Below are 9,808 nucleotides of genomic sequence, written 5' to 3'. Positions count from 1 at the left end.
TGGAGACGACGAAGTCGGTCCTAGCAGCGGTCAGGCAGGAGGACTGGATGGTCTCGTTAGACCTGAAAGACGCATACTTTCACGTCCCCATCCATCCAGACTCCCAACCTTTCCTGAGATTCGTCTTTGGAAAGGTTGTGTACCAGTTCCAAGCCCTGTGCTTTGGCCTAAGCACGGCACCTCTTGTGTTTACCAGACTGATGAGGAATATTGCGAAATTCCTTCACTTGGCAGACATCAGAGCCTCCCTCTATTTAGACGACTGGCTTTTAAGAGCTCCCACAAGTCGTCGCTGTCTGGAGAATCTCAGATGGACTATGGATCTGACCAAGGAACTGGGCCTCCTGGTCAATTTAGAGAAGTCTCAGCTCGTCCCATCCCAGACCATTGTCTACCTGGGTATGGAGATTCAGAGTCGAGCTTTTCGGGCATTTCCGTCGGCCCCAAGGATCAACCAAGCCCTAGAATGCATCCAGAGCATGCTGAGAAGGAACCGATGCTCAGTCAGGCAGTGGATGAGTCTAACAGGGACACTTATCATCGCTAGCCCTGTTCATCGAGTTAGGGAGACTCCACCTCCGCCCCCTTCAGTATCATCTAGCTGCTCACTGGATAAAGGACATGACGCTAGAGACGGTCTCAGTTCCTGTTTCCGAAGAGATGAGGTCTACTCTAACGTGGTGGAAGAACAGCATTCTTCTCAAGGAAGGTCTACCTTTGGCTGTTCAGACCCCCGACCACCGTCTCTTCTCGGACGCATCAGACACGGGCTGGGGTGCGACATTGGACGGACAGGAATGCTCGGGAACATGGAATCAGGAGCAAAGGACACTTCACATCAATTGCAAGGAGTTGTTGGCGGTTCATCTGGCCTTGATAAACTTCAAGTCCCTCCAGCTAAACAAGGTGGTGGAGGTGAACTCCGACAACACCACAGCCTTGGCTTACATCTCCAAGCAGGGAGGGACTCATTCGAGGAAGTTGTTCGAGATCGCAAGGGACCTCCTCATCTGGTCAAAAGATCGAAAGCTCACGCTGGTAACGAGGTTCATTCAGGGCGATATGAATGTCATGGCAGATCGCCTCAGCCGGAAGGGTCAGGTCATCCCCACAGAGTGGACCCTTCACAAGAATGTTTGCAGCAGACTTTGGGCCCTGTGGGGTCAGCCAACCATAGATCTGTTCGCTACCTCGATGACCAAGAGGCTCCCGTTGTATTGTTCTCCGATTCCAGACCCAGCAGCAGTTCACGTGGATGCTTTTCTGCTGGATTGGTCCCATCTCGACCTGTATGCATTCCCGCCGTTCAAGATTGTCAACAGGGTACTTCAGAAGTTCGCCTCTCACAAAGGGACACGGCTGACGTTGGTTGCTCCCCTCTGGCCCGCGAGAGAATGGTTCACAGAGGTACTGCAATGGCTGGTCGACGTTCCCAGGACTCTTCCTCTAAGAGTGGACCTTCTACGTCAACCTCACGTAAAGAAGGTACACCCAAACCTCCACGCTCTTCGTCTGACTGCCTTCAGACTATCGAAAGACTCTCAAGAGCTAGAGGCTTTTCGAAGGAGGCAGCCAGAGCGATTGCCAGAGCAAGGAGGACATCCACTCTCAGAGTCTATCAGTCTAAGTGGGAAGTCTTCCGAAGCTGGTGCAAGGCCAATGCAGTTTCCTCAACCAGTACCACTGTAACCCAGATTGCTGACTTCCTGTTACATCTAAGGAACGTAAGATCCCTTTCAGCTCCTACGATCAAGGGTTACAGAAGTATGTTGGCAGCGGTTTTCCGCCACAGAGGCTTGGATCTTTCCACCAACAAAGATCTACAGGACCTCCTTAGGTCTTTTGAGACCTCAAAGGTACGTCGGTTGTCCACTCCAGGCTGGAATCTAGACGTGGTCCTAAGGTTCCTTATGTCATCAAGATTTGAACCTCTCCAATCAGCCTCTTTTAAGGACCTCACATTAAAAACTCTTTTCCTCGTGTGCTTGGCAACAGCTAAAAGAGTAAGTGAGATCCACGCCTTCAGCAGGAACATAGGTTTCACATCTGAAACGGCTACATGTTCCTTGCAGCTCGGTTTTTTGGCTAAAAACGAGCTTCCTTCACGTCCTTGGCCTAAGTCGTTCGAGATCCCAAGCCTGTCCAACTTGGTGGGGAACGAACTGGAGAGATTACTTTGCCCAGTTAGAGCTCTTAGGTACTATCTAAGAAGGTCAAAACCTTTACGAGGACAATCAGAAGCCTTATGGTGTGCTATCAAGAAGCCTTCTCTACCAATGTCTAAGAACGCAGTTTCTTACTACATCAGGCTTCTGATTAGAGAAGCACATTCTCATCAGAAGGAAGAAGACCTTGCTTTGCTGAAGGTAAGGACACATGAAGTGAGAGCTGTGGCTACTTCAGTGGCCTTCAAACAGAACCGTTCTCTGCAGAGTGTTATGGATGCAACCTATTGGAGAAGCAAGTCAGTGTTCGCATCATTCTATCTCAAAGATGTCCAGTCTCTTTACGAGAACCGCTACACCCCTGGGACCATTCGTAGCAGCGAGTGCAGTAGTAGGTGAGGGCTCAGCCACTACATTCCCATAATCCCATAACCTTTTTAACCTTTCTCTTGAATACTTTTTATTGTTGTTTTTGGGTTGTACGGTCGGCTAAGAAGCCTTCCGCATCCTTGTTGATTTGGCGGGTGGTCAATTCTTTCTTGAGAAGCGCCGAGGTTAGAGGTTGTGATGAGGTCCTTTAGTATGGGTTGCAGCCCTTTATACTTCAGCACCTAAGAGTCGTTCAGCATCCTAAGAGGACCGCTACGCTCAGTAAGGAAGACGTACTTAATAAAGGCAGAGTAATGGTTCAAGTCGACTTCCTTACCAGGTACTTATTTATTTTATGTTATTTTGAATAACTAATAAAATGAAATACGGGATACTTAGCTTCTTTGTTAACATGTATGCTGGTCTCCACCCACCACCCTGGGTGTGAATCAGCTACATGATCATCGGGTAAGATTAATATTGAAAAATGTTATTTTCATTAGTAAAATAAATTTTTGAATATACTTACCCGATGATCATGAATTAAAAAACCCGCCCTTCCTCCCCATAGAGAACCAGTGGACCGAGGAGAAAATTGAGTTCTTGTTGACAAGAAGTACTTGAGTACCTGACCACAGATGGCGCTGTTGAAGTACACCCCCACCTGGATAGCGATCGCTGGCGTATCCCGACCGTAGATTTCTGTCGGGCAACGGAGTTGACAGCTACATGATCATCGGGTAAGTATATTCAGAAATTTATTTTACTAATGAAAATAACATTTTAACAGACAGCAAGTTTGTCCAACAATTTAAGATGAGAGTTATCAGATGAAACTAGATGGGAAAACAGTACTGTACTTACTTAAAACAAGGTAGAACAAAAGAAATAAGAAAATTTCAAAATAAATTGATCACTGAAAATCATCAAGTAACACAGCATACTAAGCTGAGATTTCTCCCTCTGCAAAGCCGATTTTCTAAATTATTCCAACAGATGCACAATCCTGGTGGAAACAAGATGAGCGAAGTGAAACCTATTTTAGTGATCCAGGCATTAAACTTCAGATTTTTCTGCAGCGTCAGAGGTTGCCATTTGATGTCATGAAATACATTTGTTAATGCTTCTCTCGATCCAGCCTCCAGGAGATGTAGTCAGACAGGATGCTGATCTAATAGTAGTCCATGGGACTGATAACCATTCACCACACGAAGAAGAATTCCCAGAAGCAGGAAAAAGAGAAGCAAAGAGAAGCCTATTTCAATGATCAAGGCATTAAACTTACTGAATTTTCTGCCTGCCAGAGGTTGCTATTTGATGTCATGAAATAGGTTTGTTGATGTTTCTCTCACTCTAGCCTCCAGGAGATTTAGTCAGGCTGGATACTAACCTAATATTGGTCCATGAAATTAATAACTTCACCATATAGAGAAGAGTCTCTTTAAGCAGGAACAAGAAAAGCAAAGTAAACGGATTTTGAGTGAAGCGAAAAATTTATTTTTGGTTGAGATAGCCATGTCGTCCTGATGGAAGGTTCCTATAAGTAGCTTCCAAGGGATATTTGAATTACAGTGATATTCCCAGGGAATTTACCTTTAGGTCTCCAGAATTCTAACTCTTTGCGCGAATATCCTTAAAATTCTATTAAGGATATCGCATAATCAGGGGACGTATGCTTGATACGACACATGGCGATCTTCACCCCGTATAGCGTTTTCACCTCGAGGGGGAAGAGTGGCAAAAGTAGAATGGGAGCCATTATCAAGGTTACCCTTTCTCTCATACTACTATTTAGTATCTAGCTTGCGCCATATTCAAGATGGCGGTTATTCCTTTTAGCATTGAGCATGGTGCTACAGATATAGTAGTTTTGGGAGGGATCCTGCCAAGGCCTTTTCTATAGAAAAGGAGGGCGGGTCCATCAGGACGACATGGCTATCTCACCCAAAAATAGATTTCTCGCTTCGCTCAAAATCCATTTTTTGGGCTCAAGCCATGTCGTCCTGATGGAAGGAAGGTTCCTTCAGTAGCTTCCTAGGGTATATTTAACTACAGTGGATATTCCCAGAGAATTAAACAAAAGATTATCACAGAATTCTAACTTCTGGTGCAAGTACCCTAAAGGTTTCCCTCTAGGATATCGTATATCAACAGGGGACGCATGTATGAACACGCCACATAGCTATCTGCACCCCATATAGAGTTAACACTTCGATATGGAAAGGTGGCTGAGTAAATAAGGAGCCGTTCCAAAGTTACTCTCATCCGTGGCTACTTTTGGTACTCGAGACGTAAACAAACGGGTGCCATTGCTAAATGACGTCACGTCCGTCCTCATCCTTTCGCCTGTAGCTCCTACGCTAAGTCGGATTTTTCCCAAGTGCCTCTTTTATCTGCTTACATCGCCGTTATGTCGCAGCCTTCAGCCTCGCCTTATTCTGGAAAGTAAGTTGAGTACCAGGTCCTAGTATTGTTTAAATAAGCTCTGGCCGTAAAGTAACTTCTATTTTTCCTAAAATATTGTGTTTTGTGGCGGAGCTGTGCCGATACCGGACGCGCCATGACGGCATTGCTGTTCACGTTGCATGCTTTATTTAGTTAGCCAGAACAGCCTTCTCCGGTCCTTTAACTAATTATTATTATTAGTTATTTAGTCTTCATAGCTAGGAAATCATTATATCGTGTTTTAGCGCTCGTTAGACTACGGCCGTTGATCGACCCCATACTAGATCGCTAGCCTAGCCCCTAGGCTTGACAGTCTAGTGCTCCCTTTCATGCATGATATACATCAGTGTTCCTAAGTTACATTATGAAGATTTTGGCATTATTAAACAACGGATTTTGAGCGAAGCGAAAAATCTATTTTTGGGTGAGATAGCCATGGCGTCCTGATGGAAGGTTCCTTTTTGGTAGCTTCCTTGGGTATATAACTACTAGATATTCCCAGAGAATTTAACCACAGGTTATCACAGAATTCTAACTTCTGGAGCGAGTATCCTAAAGGTTTCCCTTTAAGACATCGTATATCAACAGGGGAAGCATGTATTAACGCGCCACATAGCTATCTGCACCCCACATAGAGTTAACACTTCGATGTGTAGGGGCGGAGAATAGCTGGGGAGCCGTTCCACAGCTAATCTCGTCCGTGGCTACTTTTGGTACTCGAGACGTAAACAAACGGGCGCCATTGCTAAATGACGTCACGTCCGTCCTCATCCTGAAGCCAGTTGCTTGCCGATCACCATGATACAGCAGGACAGGGTGGGACCTGAAAAAACTGGACGAAGTAGCAGGGAGGGTCCATCAGGACGCCATGGCTATCTCACCCAAAAATAGATTTTTCGCTTCGCTCAAAATCCGTTTTTTGGGCTCAAGCCATGGCGTCCTGATGGAAGAATACCAGAGAATCAATGTATCGTGGTAGATTTTCCCCTTGTAGTGTAAGTGCCGAGGGCTTTGAACAGGTTAGCATAGTAATCTCAATAGAGGAACCGTAGGGAAGAAAACTTCCTGCCCCCCTGGCAGTGAAGTCCCAACGGACCATGCTGAAGATCAAAGTGGTCATCGAAGGGCTACCCACCTTGCTGGGAGAACATGAAGAACTCGGAGACAAGACTGAATGGTTGGTATTCATATAGGAACATTCTCAAAAGCAGACAAGTGGTGGTTAGGCACTGTATGTGAAGAGAGAGAATCGTCTGGTCTCGAAGGCATGATGTAAGTAAGTACAGTATTCGGGTAGGAATATTACATTGCAGAGGTGAGTATATAATAGGATTGAATCCTTAGTAATCTTCATCGTATATAAGAGGAAGGGGATAATAAAACTATGACAGTCATGTATTTCATAGTATAAGTAGGAGCGGATTGAGACGCACAAGTAATAAAATAGAAATTTTATTTCACAATTGCAGAATATGGTAATTAAATGCAATAAGTATGTAAAAGTAATTTACAACAAATTATAATGTACATAGTAATGAAAAACTTGCTCTTGAATCTGAAAGAGAATTTCAAATTATTAGTAGGCACTCGTTCCAGAGGAACGTCAGTCTTTAAAAGAAAACACATCATGCTCTAGGCATGCGGCACTCATGTGACGACTATGACATTTCACCTGGGAGAAGAACAGTATATGAAAAAGCACTAAGTGTCTTTGAAATCACTACGTATCACACGAGGGTCAACATAGGCACCCGAAGAGTTAGAGTCCCAAGTAACTCACTGTTCTATGCAGAGTTAGGTGCAGGTTTCATAACACTACCTGCGGCTACCACAAAATGTTTGACTTCATGCACTTGTTTCGCATAATGTTTGAAGAAAACACGCGAGGATTTCCAGCCTGTAAAACTCTTAAGGCTTTTAAAATCCATACTCTGAAAGAAATTCAGATGCAACTTTTCTAGGATCGTGACCTGCGGGTGTACTGTCAGGATCCGCTCTGCGAATGAAGTAGGTGATTTTCGCTCGTAGTTGTATCAGTGACAGGTCGCTGCCCGATGTTTCTCCTTTGAAGAGTTGGCCTCCACCAAAGTCAGAAGTTCTACGAAGATAGACCTTGAGGCTCTCTACTGGACATAGAGAGGCATCTTCTTTCAGGGGGCAGATTCTCCAAGGGCCCCATCTTTTTGTGGGTAGTTCGTTTTTGGCGAGAAACGTCGGATCCGGGAAGAGGGTAAGGTCTCCTGAATCTGTAAACAGAATGTGACCCTCGTCCCTTGATAATGCCACTATTTCGCTGACTCGGGCTCCTGAGGCAAGAGCAAAAAGAAAAATAACTTTTTGAGTCAGATCCTTGAGAGGGCAGGAATCATTGTCCAAGTTGGAGGCAAAATGGAGCACCTTGTCCAGGGACCAGGAGATCGGTTTTGGTGGGGGTGCTGGGCGTAGACGAGCGCATGCCTTCGGCAGTTTATTGAAGATGTCGCTGGACAGATCAATCTGGAAGGCGTACATTAGTGGTCTAGTCAAGGCCGATTTGCAAGTAGAAATCATGTTGGCTGCCAAGCCTTGTCCATGAAGGTGAATGAAGAAGGACATGCAAAAATCGATGGTGATTTCCGTAGGATTTTTTGCCTTGACGAATGAGACCCATTTTCTCCAGGATGATTCGTATTGCCGTCGTGTGGATTCGGTCTTGTATTCCTCGAGGAAGTCGAGACTCTTCTTCGATATCCCGAACCTTTTCTTCACGGCTAGGGAGAGAAAATCATGAGATGAAGGTCCCTGACTTTCAATGATGAAGCGAAGACAGTCGACTTCTGTACTTGCTGGGAGAGAACTGGGCCCGGGAGAGGGATCAGCGTGGGTTGTAGCTCCAGGACTAGGGGGTACCAATTGCCCCGAGGCCACTTGGGAGCCACTAGGGCTGCTGTTCCTTTGAAGGTTCTCAGTTTGGAGAGGACTTTCAGCAGAAGGTTGGTGGGAGGGAACAGGTAGATCTTGGACCACCTGTTCCAATCCAGTGACATGGCGTCCACTGCTTCTGCCTTGGGGTCCTCGTACGGGGCCACATATCGAGGAAGTTGATTGTTGTCGCTCGTTGCGAAGAGATCGATCTGAAGTTCTGGGACTTGGTGAGAGATGAAGGAGAATGATCTTGCGTCTAGAGACCATTCCGACTCTATCGGGCTTGTCCGAGATAGAGCGTCCGCCGTCACGTTGCGGAATCCTTGTAGGTGAACTGCAGACAGGTGCCATTTCTTCTTCTCTGCCAGACGGAAGATTGTCAGAAGCACCTGATTTATCTGGGGCGATCTTGAGCCTTGGCGATTGAGACATCGAACTACCACCGAGTTGTCTAGGGTTAGACGAATATGGATCGAGGGAGGCGGGGAGAGTTTCTTCAGAGTTAGAAGGACCGCCATGGCCTCCAAGATGTTGATGTGAAACGTCTTGAATAGGGAAGACCATGTTCCTTGAGCCTGTTTTTGGTGGGAGTGACCTCCCCAACCCTCCAGCGAAGCGTCCGTGTGGATGTTGAGTGATGGAGGCGGGTGTTGAAGAGGGATGGACCTTTTCAGGGCCTTTGCTTCCGACCACGGCTTTAGGAGCAGCCGAAGTCTGTTTGGGAGCCGTCTCTTGAGGTCTCTTCGAGCGATGGATGCGGAACGTCTCCAGACTCCCGCGGCATCCTTTAGCTGTGCACGTAGCACTGGGTTTGTCACTGAGGCGAACTGTAGAGAGCCTAGAACTCGTTCCTGCTGACGTCTTGAGATCCGTTTGGATTTCAGCAGTCGCTTGACAGACCCTGCTATTTCCTTCCTTTTCTTCTGGGGAATGGAAAGGCGGTGTGACTGAAGGTTCCACTGGATTCCTAACCATTGGAACTTCTGAGCTGGAGAGAGGCGAGATTTCTTCGCGTTTATCTTGAATCCGAGGTGTTCTAGGAACTGGGTAACTTTGTTGCAGGATCTTAAACAATCCTCGGGCGATGGAGCCCAGACTAGCCAGTCGTCGAGGTAGGCCATCACCTGGACGTCTCGGAGGCGAAGCTGTTGAACGATGGCGTCCGCCAGCTTTGTGAAGATCCGAGGGGCCACGTTGAGGCCGAAGGGCATGGCCCTGAAGGCGTAGCTTTTCCTTTGGAGTCGAAATCCTAGGTAGGAGGAAGCGTGGTGGTTCATTGGAACGTGCCAGTAGGCATCCGCCAGGTCTATGGAGACCGTGTAGGAACCTTGAGGCAGAAGGGTCCTTATCTGTTGAAGAGTCAGCATCTTGAACTTGTTGTTCGCTATGAACTTGTTGAGGGGGGATAAGTCTAGAATGACTCTGAGCTTGTCGGAGTCCTTCTTGGGGACGCAAAACAGTCTCCCTTGGAACCTGGTTGACTTTACCCTCCTTATCACCTTCTTGTTCAAGAGATCTAGGACATATCCTTCCAGAAGGGGGATTGATTGTTGGAAGAATTGCTGGAAGGTTGGGGGTAGTTGAGTCCAACTCCAGCCTAGACCCTTGTTGACGATGCTGTGTGCCCAGGGATCGAAGGTCCAACGATCCTGGAATTGGCGGAGTCTTCCTCCCACCGGAAGCACTTCATTGCTTCTGGTGTCCCGAGGGTTTACTGCCTCGGCCGCTAGCTCCCCTTCCTCCTCTGCCTCTGGAGGGACGGCGAGATGCGTCTCTGCCTGCACCTCTGTTTGAGCCTCTACCTTTGGGACGAAAGGTAGTCGTCTGTTGCTCGAAAGCAGGGGTGAAAACCGGCGACTGTGACAAGACCGGTTGGGTGACCAGCTGAAAGGTCTGCTGTGGCTGAGCTGCCACTTGGGGAGTAG

This window comes from Palaemon carinicauda, chromosome 2, assembly GCF_036898095.1.
Source record: "Palaemon carinicauda isolate YSFRI2023 chromosome 2, ASM3689809v2, whole genome shotgun sequence".
Lineage (NCBI taxonomy): Eukaryota > Metazoa > Arthropoda > Malacostraca > Decapoda > Palaemonidae > Palaemon > Palaemon carinicauda.
Note: the sequence above shows the minus strand (reverse complement) of the source record.